The sequence below is a fragment of the Chrysemys picta genome, chromosome 1 (genome assembly GCF_011386835.1).
Source record: "Chrysemys picta bellii isolate R12L10 chromosome 1, ASM1138683v2, whole genome shotgun sequence".
Classification (NCBI taxonomy): Eukaryota; Metazoa; Chordata; order Testudines; family Emydidae; genus Chrysemys; species Chrysemys picta.
Window position 1 is genome coordinate 355,714,511 of NC_088791.1, and position 17,850 is coordinate 355,732,360.

At 46.1% G+C, this 17,850-nt stretch overlaps 1 pseudogene; it reads left to right on the forward strand.

The window, feature by feature from the left end:
* Positions 1-5,714: 5,714 nt before the first annotated feature.
* On the forward strand, positions 5,715-6,713 carry LOC135972513 (olfactory receptor 52R1-like; annotated as a pseudogene).
* Positions 6,714-17,850: the final 11,137 nt, after the last annotated feature.

Here is a 17,850-nt window from a genome sequence, read left to right on the forward strand (position 1 = left end):
CCCACTGGGATTACACAGAGCTATATTATAAACTGTGCACACCCCTGTGTTGGATCTTGGCATGGGATATTGCTGAAGATGCTGGGGTGAGAAAGGTGCTGGTCACGGCTACCTGAGGGGGATTCCCGGGGAGGACAATTCCATCTCAGGATTCACAGGTACCCATCTCTTGCTGATGAGCTCACCTGATCGACAAACCCAGTGCAACGTGGGTGTGGTGGGATAGAAAGTAAGTCAGGAATCATCCTAGGTCCGTTGCCATAAGTGATGAGTTTGATAAAAAATCACTGGCTAAAATGTCACTCTTTCTGGTGCACCCCTGCTCATCTGGGCTGATAGACTCCCGCCGCAAGGTGGTGCATTTCAGTGGCACAGTGAATCCTTCAGGATGAAAGATGTTAGTAGATGTGCAATACAAGGCCAAATTCTGAGACCATGACCCATACTTTTCTCAGGTCCCAGTGATGCAAAACTCCCCTTGGAGCAAGAACTGAGTACAGACATCAGGAGCCAACTGTGTGCTAATACACAGACACTGTCACCCCTCCCCCTCCCTTGCATTTCAGGGCTCTGTCTGTTAATGGGGCAGGGGGACAGGAGCTGTAACCTGACTTTTATCTGCTGCAAAGCTTGGAGGTGTTAGGGCTCCTCACTAGAACAATAATGAGAATTTTTCAACTTGGGTAACACATATTTTCTGCTAGATTCATTCCAGAAGTCAGCTGAAATGTTATGCCTAAAACTTTCAAAAAACAATTCTGATTGAAGCAGACACCCAGCGTGGGAAATTTCAGTCCAAACACCTAAAATTTGGCAAACTTATAAGCAACTGAAAAAGAGGTCTTCTAATTGAAGGTGTCAGACAGCCATAACTACAGGTATGCCACCAGCACCACCTACAATGGCCAATCCATTTGTGAATCCCATTCTTCTATGCTCTTTGCTCCAATAATGTTGGTAGCAAGGAGTTCTACAGGACAAATATGAATTATGTTCGCAATTACCTTTTCTCAATGTTATATGTTCAGACTTTCAATTTAACTAAATGTTCTCTTGTTCATGTTATGAAACACAGTAAATATAAATGCCTGATCTACTTTCTTTATCAATAGATCCATAGGGTTTAAGATCAGAAGGGACCATTTGATCATCCAGTCTGACCTCCTGTAAAATACGGGCCATTACATTTCGCTCAGTTACCTCTGTATTGAGCCGAAATACTTGTGTGTGACCAAGGCCTGGTCTACTCTAGGATTTTACATCATAGAATGATAGAGCTAAAGAGTTATAAGGGAACACAAAGGTCAGCGAGTCTAACCCCCTGACAAGTTGCAGGCTTTGTTTTGTGTTTGCTCTCTAAGGCTAGGTCTACACTGGGGGGGGGGGGGGGGGGGGGATTGACCTAAGATATGCAACTTCAGCTACTCTGTTCCAAATAAACATACTGGTTCCTTCAGCTTGCTCCTACGGCTTGCATTCCATCTCTTGTGTAACATTTGTCACTTGCTATGGATCCTTTCCAGTTTCTCTACATCCTTTCTATACATTGGTGAGCAAAATTGGACACATTACTCCAATTGAGACCTAACCCACACCAAATAGAAGAATAGTATCATGTACCATGACTTGCATATTATACTTCTGCTAATACAACCTAGCATTGTTTTTCCCTGTTTTGAAAAAAACAAATAAATCCACACCCCAGACAGATGTAGCTGTATCACAGAATCATAGAATCCCAGATCTGGAAGGAACCTCAATAGATCAAGAAATCCAGTCCCCTGCACTCATGGCAGGAGCAGCACAATCTATAACATCCCTGACAGGTGTTTGTCTAACCTGCTCTTTAAAATCTCCAATGATGGAGATTCCAAACTCTCCGTAGGCAATTTATTCCAGTGCTTAACCACCCTGACAGTTAGGAAGTTTTTCCTATTTTCGAACCTAAACCTTCCTTGCTGCAATTTAAGTCCATTGCTTCTTGTCCTATTATCAGAGGTTAAGGAGAATAATTTTCCTCTCCTTGTAACAACCTTTTAGGTATTTGAAAACTGTTATTGTGTCCCCCCTCAGTCTTCTCTTTTTCAGAGTAAACAAACCTAGTTCTTTCAATCTTCCCTTGTAGGTCACGTTTTCAAGACCCCTAATCAATCTTTTCTCTAGTTTTTCCAGTTCATTTTGAATTTTTATCCTATTCTCCAAAGGACTTGCAAACCTTGGTATCATCTGAAAACTTAATAAGTGTACTATCTATGCCATGATCTAAATCGCTGATGAAGACATTGAAAAGAACCAGACCCAGAACTCATCCCTGCGGTACCGAACCTGTTATGCCTTTCCAGCATTACTGTAAACCATTTATAACTACTCTCTGGGAGCGGTTTCCCAGCCAGTTAGGCACCCACATTATAGTAGCTCCATCTAGGTTGTATTTTGCTAGTTCCTTACTAATTTCTAAATATACCACAGTCATTAAGAACCTCTGCCATTTCCACATTTTTTGTTATTGTTTTTCCCCTCTTCATTTAGTAATGTACCTATCCTGTCCTTGGTCTTCTGCTTGCTTCTAATGTATTTTTAGAGTGATTTCTTGTTACCGTTTATGTCTCTAGCTAGTTTGATCTCATTTTGGGCCTTGACCTTTCTAATTTTGCCCCTAAATACATGTGTTATTTGTTTATATTCCTCCTTTGTAATTTGTTTCCACGTATTGTAAGATCCTTTTATGTTTTTTAGATCATTGAAGATCTCCTGGTTAAGCCATTGTGGTCTCTTGCCATACTTCCTATCTTTCCTATGCAGTGCGATAGTTTGCTCTTGTGCCCTTAATAATGTCTCTGAAAAACTGCCAGCTATCTTCAAATGCTTTTCCCCTTAGACTTGCTTCCCATGAGATCTTACGTACCAACTCCCTGAGTTTGCTAAAATCTGCCTTCTTGAAATCCATTGTCTTTTTTTTTTTTTGCTGTTTTCCCTCCTATCATTGATTAGAATCATGAACTCTATCATTTCATGATCACTTTCCCCCAAACTGCCTTCCACTTTCAAATTCTCAACCAGTTCCTCCTTCTTTGTCAAAATCAAGTCTAGAACAGCCTCTCTACTAGTAGGTATCTCCAGCTTCTGGAACAAAAAAGTGTCCCCAATACATTCCAAGAACTTGATGGATAATCTGTGCCCTGGTGTAGACAGCATGGGATGAATTCTTCCATTGACCTAGCTACCACCTCTCGGGGATTACCTGTGCTGAGGGGAGAACTCTTCCATCTGTATAAGTAGTGTCTATATTGAAGCACTATGGCAGCATCGCTGTAGCATTTTAAGTATGAACAACCTGTCAAGCAGATCTTCCAGAAAAAAATCCCGTCTGGATCTGCCAACATGGGGAATTGGAGAATCTAACACTTCCCTTCTCAGTGTGTCCCAGTGGTTAATCACCCTAAGAGCTAAATATTTGGCCCTAATTTCTAGCTGGAATTTACCTAGCTTCAGCTTCCATCCCTTTGGTCTTGCTTATCCTTTCTCTGGTAGATTACAGAGTCCATTACTACCCCTGATTTTCTCCCCATGAAAGTCTCTGCTTGATCTTCTTTTTGATACATTAAAGAAAAATACACCTTCAAGTCTAATGGTCCGACTTTTTCTCTATCCTCCAATCATTTTTGTGTCTCTTTTCTGCCCCCTCTCCAAGTTTTCAGCATCTTTTTTCAAATGTGGAACCCAGAACTGGATGCAGTTTGTTTCACCAATCCCATGTGCTGAGATAAAATCCTTCCCCTGCTCCAACTCATCACTCCCCTGTTTATGCATCTGAGGACCACATCATCCCTTTACGCTACAGCATAACACTGGGAGCACACGAAAAGCTGGGTGTCCACAATATACCCTAAATCCTTTTCAGGGTCCTTCCATTCCATAAAACAGTGCTGGAGTCTATGGGTCGGGCCTGCATTCCCTGTTCCTAGATGATCATTTTGCATTTGACTGTATTAAAATATTTTGCTTGCATGGGCCCCACTTTCCAAATGCTACAGAACAATCAGTATGCCTGCCCTAGTGTCATCATTGCAACCACTCTGACAAATCTTTGCGTCATCCACAAATTTTATCTGCAATGATTCCGGATCATCATGATGAAAATATTGAATTGTATCGGTCCTAGAAGTGATCCCGACAAAATCCCACTACAAACAGCCCCATTTACTGATGAAGGCCTATTGACTGAAGCTTTCTGAGATCCATCCTTTAGCCAGTTTTCAATCCATTTTACATGTTCTCTAATGATATTACACAAAGTAATTTTTTTTAACTCAATGTTTTCCCCTACTAAATCAAATGTCTCTAAGAAATCAAGGTTTGTTACATTTGTGCGGTTCCCTTGATTAACCAAATGTGTACCCTTGATCAACTATTGTGTACTCTCAGAAAAGGATGAAATCAGATTTATTTTACAAGATTTGTTTTGCATAAACCTTGTTGGTGACTGGTATTAATTATATTTCTGGACTTTTTTTAACTAATCCCATACCAGCTTTTCCATTATTTCTTAACCTTGTCAATTCTTTTATAAAGAAAACATTTTCCTTTATTTTTTAATACTTTACATTTAACACAGGAAATGACATAGAAATTTTCTAGGATTTCTCTTCTTGTTAACATATTTAATAACCTCCTTTCTGTGATCCAGAGCCCTGCCAAACATGGAGTTTTCCCTGATGTTTTAACATCCCTTATCAACTTTCATAACTTCCAATTTCTATTCTTGGCTATCTATTTTCCATTTTTCCTATTTTTTGCATATTGCTTCACTGCCCAAATTTCTCCCTTCACTTTGCCACTGAAATGGGTTTTTACCCAAAGTTGTTCACCTTGTTAACTATGAAATCATGATTTTTCCACTATCTAATAAACTGTTATCAAAGAATTACCAATTTTCATTCATATTTTTCTATTTAAATTTTTCCTGCCAATCGGTTTTGCTGATAATTTTCCTTAGCTTTGGGGAATTAGTCCTCTTGGAGCATTAGATCTATAGATAGGACTGGTTGGGAACTGACCATTTACATGTAAATCAGTTTCATTTTTTATTTTCCTCCCTTATGTCATATGTGCCCTTCCTTGTCTCTTGTGTAAACTAAAGAGTCCCAGATTTTTTGATCTAATTGCATATGGCATCCTCCCCCATTCTCAAAGCCTGTCTTGGAAACTACTTTTATATATGCTCTATCCCTAATAGAGACTGGGTGACAAACACTGAACACATGTCCAGGACATTTTATTCTCCATACCATATCTTAGGGATCTGAACATTGTTTTTGTTTTGTACATTGCTGCGAATGAGCAGGTGTTTCTCTTGAGCTACTAGCAATGATGCCCAGGTCTTTTCCCTGAGGTATGTCCTAGTTGGGAGTTTTCTCCCAGCACATGTTCTGGCAAAAGTTTTGTTTTTTTCCAGTCTCAGATTTTGAGCAACTGAATGAATGGGGAACTCCCCACAGCATGGATTTAGTAGGGTCATTGTTCATAGTTATTTTCTCAGAATAATGTAATTTTTCAGTGTGTGAAGAGTGATCAATTCGCTTCTCCCACGAGAACAGCCTCCACTAGTGCATGCAGTGTCTCATATTAATGTTGTCTCTCCATTCAGGCATTTCTACTACGACTATCACCCAAGATCCGGAGAACACCCAGAAAGTCAGGGGAACAGAGGGTACATGCAGGAGACACCCTTATGCCTCAGAGTTGGACAACTTCTCCCCTAATCCATGTCAGATTCCAACACAACAGACTTCACCAACCCCTCCACCTTCATCCTGCTGGGCATTCCTGGCCTAGAGGAAGCCCATATCTGGATCTCCATTCCCTTTTGTGCTATGTACACCATAGCTGTGTTGGGGAACTTCATTATCCTGTTCATCGTGAAGAGGGAGCCGAGCCTTCACGGGCCCATGTTCTATTTCCTCTGCATGCTGGCCGTCACTGACCTGGTCATGTCCACATCCACCGTACCCAAAATGCTGAGCATCTTCTGGTTCAATTCCAGGGAGATCAGTTTCAGTGCCTGCCTCACCCAGATGTACTTCATTCACTGCTTCTCAGCGATGGAATCTGGAATCCTCGTGGCCATGGCTTTTGATCGCTACGTCGCCATCTGCCATCCCCTGAGACATTCCACCATCCTGAGAAACTCTGTTGTGGCCAAGATAGGGCTGGCCGTGTTGCTGCGCTGTGTCATACTCACATTACCCTATCCCTTCCTGGCGAGGCGGTGGCCATATTGCAGAACGAACATTATCCCCCACTCCTATTGTGGGCATATAGCTGTTGTAAAGCTGGCCTGTGCTGACATCCGCATCAGTAGTTACTATGGATTGTTCGATCTTTTCTCTGTAAGTGGAATGGATGTGTTTTTTATCGCCGTGTCCTACACTCAGATCCTCAGGGCCATCTTCCGCCTCCCCACAAAGGATGCCCGGCTCAAGACTTTTGGGACCTGCATCTCTCATGTTTGTGCCATCTTAGCTTTGTACGTCCCAGATTTCTTCTCCTCTGTCATGTTCCGTTTTGGCCACAATGTGCCACTGCACTTCCTTGTTCTCATTGCCAGTGTGTACCAGCTGGTGCCCCCTGTGCTGGACCCCATCATTTATGGTGTGAGGACCAAACAGATCCGGGACAGGCTACTCCAGGTCTTTATTCATAAAAAGACTTAAATGTTTTCTCCTTGTACTCTGGCTCTCAGATTGAGCTCTGTGCAGAGTTGGCTGGTCCATGGTGCTGGGGCCTCTTCCCTGAATCACATACTGGACAGTCAAAGTGAGATTAAACCCTTTCCTGTCCTTACTGTGCTGTGTCAATGTGTTGAACTGGGGAGTCAGTCTATGTACACTACACTGGGTTGCCACCTTTTTAATTGCTAGTAGCTGGATCCCTGAAATTACAATCTTGCCCCATCTCTTCCGTCAACCCTCGACCCTGCTGTGTGTCTTCTCCCCAAGGTGCTGCCCCATCACTTGCTCCTGTCTTCCCCTCCCCTTGTCAGCTGCGACCCAGTCATCTCTAAAACCAATAGGTTCTCACATCTTATGGCAAGTCATTTAAGGACACTGGTTAGTGTTAACATTTTAATGTTTATTGATACTAACTCTGTGGAAAGAGAGACCCCATCAGGAGTCCTGGGATCTATCTCAGCTCTGGGAAGGGAGTGGGGTATAGTGTGTTACAGCAGGAAGCAGAAACATCTGTGGTCGAAATAAGAAGATCAGAATGGCCAGACTGGGTAAAACCAATGATCCATGTAGCCCAGTAGCCTGTTTTCTGACAGTGCCCAGTGCCAGGTGCTTCAGAGGGATTGAACAGAACATGGCAATCACCATGTGATTCACGTGGAGCAGCTTGGCAGAAGAGGGAAGAAGCCCCAAGCCTGGGCTGTCTCAGCTTCAGCTGGCAGGAGTTCAAGCCTCCAGCCCCAGTAGGAGCTGCTGGGGGAGGGGAAGAGACCAGGGTGCCATGGTTGGAGTGGCAGAAGAAGCCCTCAGCTCAGGCTCCCCCGAGCCCTAGCCGCAGCCACAAAGCGGAGGCAGGAGCTGCGGGGAGAGCAGGGGAGACAAGAAAAGAGGAGTAAAAGCCCCCAACCCAGCAGGAGCCACTGCAGGAGGAAGCCCTGAGCTCGGTGCCTGCTGCTGTGGCAGGAGTTGTGGGGACATAGGGGAGGGGAAGGGACAGAAGATTTGAGCTCAGCTCCTGGGCTCTGCAGAACACAGTTAAGCGTGTACCACCCCCATTTATGAGCTGCTGCTGAAGGTGGGTCTGCGCTCCACACCAAAAGCAGCCGTGCAGGGAAAGGACTGCTCTCGTCCCTCCCCACAACCAAGAGAATAGCGGCTCGGAGCCTCAGTCTCCCAGCAGCACAGGAGATCCGATTTCACGAAGGACAGCTGATTTCTTGGTCCATGCCACGTTTTTCATGGCCATGAAATTGGTAGAGCCCTACTCATTTCTGTCCCCTCCATCTTCCATACCGCTGCCGCCCATGGGTTGTCTATTTCACATGTCCTTGGACAAACCTCAGGAGGAGATTTTTTTGGCTCCCTTCCCTGACCCTTTAGGGGCTCTCTTCCCTCCACCTCCCTTTTCCTTTCTGGAGATAAAGATGGGTTGCACAGTGCCACCGGTACAGTCAACACACTGGTAATCTGCTCTCTCTTTGCCCATCTCCATGGGCCACAGGTTGTAACAGGGGCCTAGCCAGAGTGTCATCATAGGTCCATGACACCATCCCCCACTGTTCTGTGGTATGAGGTTCACCATTTTCTGGTGGACACCTGTGATTTTGAGGGTAAGGTGAAGCTCCCTCACAAGTGTTAGGGATACTTCTATCTCATCCTCTGGGCCATGAGGGCTGTTTTGGAGGAGTGGAGGGGAAACGGGAGGTAGGACATCCTGGTCTACCAATGGGCCCACAACTTCTGTTACAAGCCTTTCAGGTTGGTCAGTGATTGTTACAAGGCTGGCTGGGGATCCTCCTGCCCACGAGGATCCTCCTCAGCCCTTAGATTGAAGCCAACCATCTTTTCAACATTGAATACCAGAGGCTTTAGGGTGGGTCTCCACAGTTGCCAGGTGCTCTCCTTCCTTTGTGACATAGGGCATTCTGTGGTTTGTCTGCAGGAAACCCACATAGATCCAGCCACCAAGACTAGTTGGTGGCTAGAATGGGGAGACCAGGTATATTTTAGACACCTCAGTGCTCGTTCAACTGGGGTGGCCACCCTGGTCTCCCCCAATCTACAGCCTGAGATGCTGGGAGTTGCCGAGATCATGCGGGTTGCCTGCTGCACCTCCAGGCGTGTGTGGAGTGGCTGACATTGAATCTGTTCAATGTCTACCCTCTGAATGCAGACCCAGAGTGGGTGTGTGTCAGGACTGAGATCCCCACTTTGAACTTTAGGGTACAAATGTAGGGGCCTGCGTGAAAAACTTCTAAGCTTAACTACCAGCTTAGCTCTGGTTCGGCTGCCACCATCAATGGATTCCCTCCCTGGGAAGCCTTGAAAAACCCTCACCAAATCCCTGGTGAAAACAAATCCAAAACCCCTTGGATCTTAAAACAAGGAGAAATTAACCATTCCCCTCCTTCCTCCCACCAACTCCTGGTGAATCAGTTCCAACCCCCCCCTGGAATCTACAACAGGGAGAAATTAACCATCCCCCCTCCTTCCTCCCACCAACTCCTGGTGAATCAAGATCCAAAACCCCTTTGGATCTAAAACAAGGAAAAATCAATCAGGTTCTTAAAAAGAAGGTTTTTAATTAAAGAAAAAGGTAAAAATCATCTCTGTAAAATCAGTATGGAAATTAACCGTACAGGGTAATCAAACTTAAAGAGCTCAGAGGACTCCCCTCTAGTCTCAGGTTCAAAGTACAGCAAACAAAGATAAACACTCTAGTAAAAGGTACATTTACAAGTTGAGAAAAACAAAGGAAAACTAACACGCCTTGCCTGGCTATTTACTTACAAGTTTGAAATAGGAGAGGCTTGTTTAGAAAGATGTGGAGAACCTGGATTGATGTCTGGTCCCTCTCATTCCCGGAGAACGAACACCGTCCCAAAACAAAGAACACAAACAAAAGCCTTCCCCCCCCCAAGATTTGAAAGTATCTTGTCCCCTTATTGGTCCTTTAGGTCAGATGCCAGCCAGGTTACCTGAGCTTCTTAACCCTTTACAGGGAAAAGGATTTTGGAGTCTCTGGCCAGGAGGGATTTATAGTACTGTACACAGGACAGCTATTACCCTTCCCTTTATAGTTATGACACGCCCCCCAAATCACAGATAGTGTTGGATGTTCGGTTCCACACTGGCTGTGATTTCTTCCTGGAGTTTTAGGAGAAAACAGAGTTAATAAGACACATGTACCTTTAGACATACGACTGATTATATAAAAACTAACAATATGTTTCATTCCAAAAACAATTGTTAACCAGTTAACTCTGGGAAACTTTCCCGGGAGAGTGCATCAGCCACTTTGTTAGAAGCTCCCGAAATGTGTTGTATTTCAAAATCAAAATCTTGGAGAGCTAAACTCCACCGAAGAAGTTTTTTGTTATTTCCCTTGGCGGTATGAAGCCACTGTAGCGCAGCATGGTCTGTTTGTAGTTGGAAACGCCGTCCCCAAACATATGGGCGTAGCTTTTCCAGCGCGTACACAATGGCATAGCATTCCTTTTCGCTGATTGACCAATGGCTTTCCCTCTCAGACAGTTTCTTACTGAGAAATACGACAGGATGGAATTCTTGATCCGGTCCTTCCTGCATTAAAACTGCTCCCACGCCTCGCTCGGACGCATCTGTGGTTACTTGGAACGGTTTGTCAAAGTCTGGGGCCCTTAGCACAGGGTCAGACATGAGTGTTGCCTTAAGCTGGTTAAAGGCCTTTTGACACTCATTAGTCCACTGAACTGCATTTGGCTGTTTCTTTTTGGTTAGGTCTGTCAGCGGGGCAGCGATTTGGCTGTAGTGGGGTACAAATCGCCTATAATATCCAGCCAAGCCTAAGAAGGATTGGACCTGTTTCTTAGACTTTGGAACCGGCCACTTTTGGATAGCATCCACTTTGGCCTGTATGGGATTTATAATTCCTTGACCCACCTGGTGCCCCAGGTAAGTCACTCTGTTTTGGCCTATTTGACACTTTTTAGCCTTAACAGTTAGTCCTGCCTGCTGGATGCGCTCAAAAACTTTTTCCAGGTGCTCCATGTGCTCTGCCCATGAATCAGAAAAAATGGCCACATCATCGAGGTAGGCAACTGCAGATTCTCCCAATCCCGCTAGGAGACCATCTACAAGTCTTTGGAAGGTGGCGGGTGCATTTCGCAACCCGAAAGGGAGTACATTGAATTCATACACCCCTGCCTGGGTGACGAAGGCTGACTTTTCTTTGGCAGGTTCATCTAGTGGTACTTGCCAGTACCCCTTGGTTAAGTCTAAAGTAGAGATGAATTGGGCATGTCCCAATTTCTCCAATAGCTCATCTGTGCGTGGCATTGGATAGTTGTCAGGACGAGTTACAGCATTTAGCTTACGGTAGTCCACGCAAAAGCGTATTTCCCCATCTGGTTTGGGAACTAGAACCACTGGAGATGCCCATGCACTCTTAGAGGGGTGGATTATACCCATCTGTAGCATGTCCTGGATCTCCCTTTGTATAGCAGTTTTGGCATGAGGTGACTCCCGGTAGGGTGGGGTTCTAATAGGGTGAGCATTACCTGTGTCAATGGAGTGGTATGCCCGTTCGGTCCATCCTGGAGTGGCTGAGAAAATTGGTGCAAAGCTTGTGCACAGCTCCTTGATCTGCTGTCGCTGTAGACGTCCAAGGGTCATGGAGAGGTTCACCTCTTCCACGCCACCATCCTTTTTTCCTTCGTAGTAGACACCTTCAGGCCACTCCGCGTCATCTGTTTCCTGGGCTGTAAACTGGCAAACGTTTAATTCTCTGGAATAAAAGGGCTTAAGAGAATTAACATGGTATACCTTAGGCTTTATGTTGGAGGTGGGGGAGGCTATGAGATAGTTAACAGCTCCTAGGCGCTCCTGGACCGTGAATGGTCCTTCCCACGACGCTTCCATTTTATGGGCCTGGATTGCCTTTAAGACCATGACTTGGTCTCCTACTTTGAAGGACCGTTCTCTGGAATGTTTATCATACCAGGCCTTTTGCTCTTCCTGAGCATCCTTTAGGTTTTCTTTAGCAAGGGCCAAAGAATGTCGGAGGGTGTTTTGTAGGTTGCTTACAAAGTCTAGAATGTTTGTTCCTGGAGAAGGCGTAAACCCCTCCCATTGCTGCTTCACCAACTGTAATGGCCCCTTAACCTCACGGCCATACACAAGTTCAAATGGTGAAAACCCTAAACTGGGATGTGGTACAGCCCTGTAGGCAAAAAGCAACTGCTGCAACACGAGGTCCCAATCATTGGAGTGTTCATTTACAAATTTACGTATCATGGCCCCCAAAGTTCCATTAAACCTCTCCACCAGGCCATTGGTTTCATGGTGGTAAGGGGTGGCAACCAAGTGATTCACCCCATGAGCTTCCCACAGGCTTTCCATGGTTCCTGCCAGGAAGTTAGTTCCCGAATCTGTAAGGATGTCGGAGGGCCAACCTACCCTGGCAAAAATGTCTGTTAATGCCTGGCACACACTTTTAGCCCTGGTGTTGCTTAAGGGTACTGCTTCCGGCCATCGGGTAGCAAAATCCATGAAAGTCAGTACGTACTGCTTTCCTCTGGGTGTCTTCTTTGGGAAAGGACCCAGAATATCCACAGCTACGCGCTGAAATGGGACCTCAATTATGGGTAGTGGCTGGAGAGGGGCTTTAACCTGGTCTTGGGGTTTTCCCACTCGTTGGCACACCTCACAAGACCGGACATAATTAGCAACGTCCTTGCCCATTCCCTCCCAGTGGAAGGACTTCCCCAACCGGTCTTTGGTTCTGTTCACCCCAGAATGGCCACTGGGATGATCATGGGCTAAGCTCAAGAGCTTTACCCGATACTTAGTGGGAACTACCAACTGCCTTTGAGGATGCCAGTCTTCCTGGTGCCCACCAGAAAGAGTCTCCTTGTATAAAAGTCCTTGTTCTACAACAAACCGGGATCGGTTAGAAGAGCTGAGAGGCGGTGGGGTGCTCCGCGCCGCCGCCCAAGCTTTTTGAAGGCTGTCATCTGCTTCCTGCTCGGCCTGGAACTGTTCCCTTGATGCTGGAGACATCAGTTCCTCCTTGGACTGTGGACTGGGGCTTAGTCCCTCTGGAAGTGATGCAGGTGCTGGGGCTGTTTCCATTGACTGTGAACCGCTGTCCGCTGGTGCACTATGTGGTAACTCAGGCTCTGGCTGAGCCTCTTGGGTAGGGTTATCTGCTGCTTCTGCCAGTTCAGGCTCGCTGGTGCCCTCTGGCATTGGAGTTGTAGACGGGTTTGCAAGCGCTGGACTCAGGGCTGGCAATGGTTCTGGTGCTGGTTGCGTTGCCAGTTCCGGTTCTGGGACTGGCTTTGGCTGGGTCTCTGGGATTGGATCCACTACGGCTGTTGCAGTCGTTGGCAGAGGATCCAGTTCCACCACCTTTGTCTGGGTCTCCGGTAACACAGACGGGGCCCTGGTGGACGGCTCAGGAACAGGGATGGGGGTGAAAGCTTGCTTAGCCTGGCTGCGGGTGACTATTCCCACCCTCATGGCTACCTTCACATGGTTGGCCAAATCTTCCCCCAGCAGCATGGGAATGGGATAATTGTCATAGACTGCAAAAGTCCACATTCCTGACCAGCCCTTGTACTGGACATGCAACGTGGCTGTAGGCAAGGTTACAGATTGTGACACGAAGGGTTGAATTGTCACTGTAGCCTCTGGGTTGATGAGTTTGGGGTCCACTAGGGATTGGTGGATAGTTGACACTTGAGCCCCAGTGTCCCTCCAAGCGGTAACCTTCCTTCCGCCCACTCTCAAGGTTTCCCTTCGCTCCGAGGGTATGAGAGAGGCATCTGGGTTTGGGGATCTTTGGTGTGATTGGGGTGTAATGAACTGTAATCGGTTGGGGTTCTTGGGGCAGTGAGCCTTTATATGTCCCAGTCCATTACATTTAAAACATCGCCCTGCTAAGGTATCACCGGGACGAGGTTGGTTGGTGGAGACTGGTGTGGTGGGGTGAGAAGGCGTCTGGGGTTTCCCTTGGGATGTGGGTGGGGCCTTGGGTTGTCCCCGGTGGTAAGGTTTTGTTTCGGCTTGCCCCTTCTGATATTCGCTCCAACTGCTACTAGTTTTTTTCTTTTCTGCCACCTCCACCCATTGGGCTCCAATCTCCCCCGCCTCAGTTACAGTTTTGGGCTTCCTATCTAGGATGTACCTTTCTATTTCCTCAGGAACACCCTCTAAAAACTGCTCCATTTTTACTAGGGAAAGCAGATCTTCCAGAGATTTAACATTTGCTCCTGATACCCAGGCATCACAATTTTTGTCAATGTGGTAGGCATGACGGGTAAATGACACATCCGGTTTCCACTTTAGGGCTCTGAACCGCCGACGGGCATGCTCAGGTGTTAGCCCCATTCTGAGTCTGGCCTTGTTTTTAAAAAGTTCATAACTGTTCATGTGTTCCTTAGGCATTTCAGCCGCCACCTCTGCTAAGGGTCCACTGAGCTGCGGCCTCAGCTCTACCATGTACTGGTCTGCAGCGATGCTGTATCCAAGGCAGGCCCTTTCAAAATTTTCTAAGAAGGCCTCAGTATCATCGCCTGCCTTGTAGATGGGGAATTTTCTGGGATGGGAAGTGGTACCTGGAGGGGGGTTGTTAGCATTGGCTGGTGCATTCTGCTTAGCCTTTGCTACTTCCAGTTCATGCTTCCTTTCTTTTTCTCTCTCCTCCATCTCTTTTTCTTTCAGCTCCATCTCTTTTTCTTTCATCTTCATCTCTTTTTCTTTCAGCTCCATCTCTCTCTTGTGGGCCTCCTCTTTGGCTTTTTCTTCTCTTTCTCTCTGCTCTGTCTCGAGTTTTGTTAATTGAAGCAGTCTCTGATGTTTTCTTTCATTTTCTTCTGCTTCTAGTTTGGCCAGTTCTATTTTGTTAGCTACTTCTTTGGTAGTCATTTTCCTGTTTTCTTGTGCTGGGTAACCCCCTTTGCAGTTGACAAACTGGGAAGCTCTCAGCTCTGGCTGCTGCAGAGTTAACAGTAACTTTCTAACTAGCTACTCCGGAGGATGTAAAAAGAAAAAAAAACAATTCAGCTTGTAAATACCTTTTACCAGTCATTTGCTAATTGAACCCTTCTCTTAACAAAGGACCTGTAAAAAAAAACTTAACACCTCTGCCTTCAGGCAAGGAGAGATAAGATATGCATCTATCTACTTCCAGCTCGGCTTTCCAAGCAGCTAGAAGGAAAAAAAAACTCACTGGCTTTTGGGTTTAAAATGATCCCACCGCTATTCACCATGTCAGGACTGAGATCCCCACTTTGAACTTTAGGGTACAAATGTAGGGGCCTGCGTGAAAAGCTTCTAAGCTTAACTACCAGCTTAGCTCTGGTTCGGCTGCCACCATCAATGGATTCCCTCCCTGGGAAGCCTTGAAAAACCCTCACCAAATCCCTGGTGAAAACAAATCCAAAACCCCTTGGATCTTAAAACAAGGAGAAATTAACCATTCCCCTCCTTCCTCCCACCAACTCCTGGTGAATCAGTTCCAACCCCCCCCTGGAATCTACAACAGGGAGAAATTAACCATCCCCCCTCCTTCCTCCCACCAACTCCTGGTGAATCAAGATCCAAAACCCCTTTGGATCTAAAACAAGGAAAAATCAATCAGGTTCTTAAAAAGAAGGTTTTTAATTAAAGAAAAAGGTAAAAATCATCTCTGTAAAATCAGTATGGAAATTAACCGTACAGGGTAATCAAACTTAAAGAGCTCAGAGGACTCCCCTCTAGTCTCAGGTTCAAAGTACAGCAAACAAAGATAAACACTCTAGTAAAAGGTACATTTACAAGTTGAGAAAAACAAAGGAAAACTAACACGCCTTGCCTGGCTATTTACTTACAAGTTTGAAATAGGAGAGGCTTGTTTAGAAAGATGTGGAGAACCTGGATTGATGTCTGGTCCCTCTCATTCCCGGAGAACGAACACCATCCCAAAACAAAGAACACAAACAAAAGCCTTCCCCCCCCCCAAGATTTGAAAGTATCTTGTCCCCTTATTGGTCCTTTAGGTCAGATGCCAGCCAGGTTACCTGAGCTTCTTAACCCTTTACAGGGAAAAGGATTTTGGAGTCTCTGGCCAGGAGGGATTTATAGTACTGTACACAGGACAGCTATTACCCTTCCCTTTATAGTTATGACAGTGTGTTTCTTTCAGCACACCTCTGCCTTCCTCGCATGGTCCTGGGTGGGGATTTTAATACCTTTGTTGAGGATTAGAATCGCTCAGGGATCGAGAGCAAACAGGCCACTGCAGGCATCCTCAGAGAGATCATCAATCATCACTTCCTGGTGGATGTCTGGCATGACCAACAGCCGGATGACAATTCCACCTTTACTTATGTCCAGGTCAACATCGATCAGTTATGCCACTCCTGGTTGGACAGTATGTATGTATTTTGTTTCCATCTTGCCAGGGTTCACTCCTCCAGCATTCGGACGGCCCAATTCTTGACCCTCCATTGAGTGGCAATCATGGCCTATTTATCTTGCAGCTCACCTGGGGCTCTTCATCCTTCAGACCCCCCTGAAAATACTCCAGGAGGCGGGGCCACACTTATTTCCTACTGCTCGGGTTTTCCTTGAACAAATCCTAAAAGAGGGTGCTCCCCACCAACACCTCACCACAAGATCTCTGGACATTTTGAATGGGCTCCTGTCCCATGAGTCCCTTAGGCCCCCTGCCTTTCATAACCCAAGCTGGCTGCACACCCCGTAGCCAATTCATTTCTGAAATCCACCAAGGGAACAACTTTACATGCTCATGCTCCACATGCTTCACTTCCTCATGTGCCCTGATACTAAGTCGCGGGACCTAGTACCACCTAGCATGGACATTTATGTAGCAGAGTTCACCCCCATTCCAGATGCCTGCCCATTTTGTGGCATGAGGCAACCTCTGGTGCACGCCGATCTAGAATGCCCAGGTTGCAGCCCCTCTTCCAACTCCTCCACAACTTCAACAGAAAGTTCTGGCCGCACTTTTCCCCACACATTTTCATGTGTTCTAACTGCTTTGGCTGAACATACAGGATGTGTCCTGCAGGTCCCTTGTGTTGCAGGTGAAATATACTCTAATATAAATCTGTAAACTTATTAATAAAATAAATAATCAAACCCATAAGAAAATAAGAAACTTATATGAAAAGATATATAGGGAAGCAAATAGGCTAGACTATAGGCTACCACAGCTGCAGGCTGCTAGTTGGTAATGGCAGGGACTTAGAAGTGACAGAGAGAGTGAGGCACATGTGTGTGGGGGTGAGTTATAAAGGAAAGAGAGAGCTGGACCTAAATACATCAGGAGAGAGAGAGAGAGAGAGAGAGAGAGAGAGAGAGAGAGAGAGAGAGAGAGATGGGATGAAACCCACTAGAACAGGGACTCCCTGTCTCTGCCGTTGTGGGGAGCACTTTCTGAGGGAGACACAAACTCTCTCTCTGACCCCAAACAGGCACTGTGTGTTCCAGAAACATTTCCCTCAGGGAAGCCCGGCTGGATCAGTTTTGGAACGAGAGAACTTGGGGAAACACAGATGGCAGAGGAGCCACATATAGGTGAAGGAAATATCTTGTGGCACTTTTCCCGGCCAGGTCCACTCCCCTTCCACATCTGAGTAGCATCTCCAGGTTTCCAGTCACAGCCCTGCTCAAGCTCGTGCAGCTGGACACTCACCAGCCGAGCGTGTTTGGGGTCCATAAACAAGACCCATGTGATTTTGAGTCTCAACACTGTTCAGTCCCTGCTTCTGGCTCTGGGTTTCTAGGCCCACTCTCGCAGTGCAGCTTCCGTTCTATTGCCTCCCTCTGGGAGCAGAAACCTGCACACAAAGCAGCGAGGCCCTGAGACTAGCTTTGGCTTGGCTTCCCCAGTCTCTCCAATTACTTCAGCACGCCATTGCCAGAGCTCCCCCTTTGGAAAATCACAGCAGCAAGATGGAGTTTGGAGTCACATGGGCAAGTCACATGTCCATGCATGACTCAGTTCTTTACAAGTAAAGCAGCCATTGCTCACATGCTACCTTGAACATTCCTAGGAAGGTTCCTCAGATGTGGATTGGAGTCTCCCAATGTCCATTGTCAGTCAAGTACTTCCAATTACTTGAACAGTCCCTTC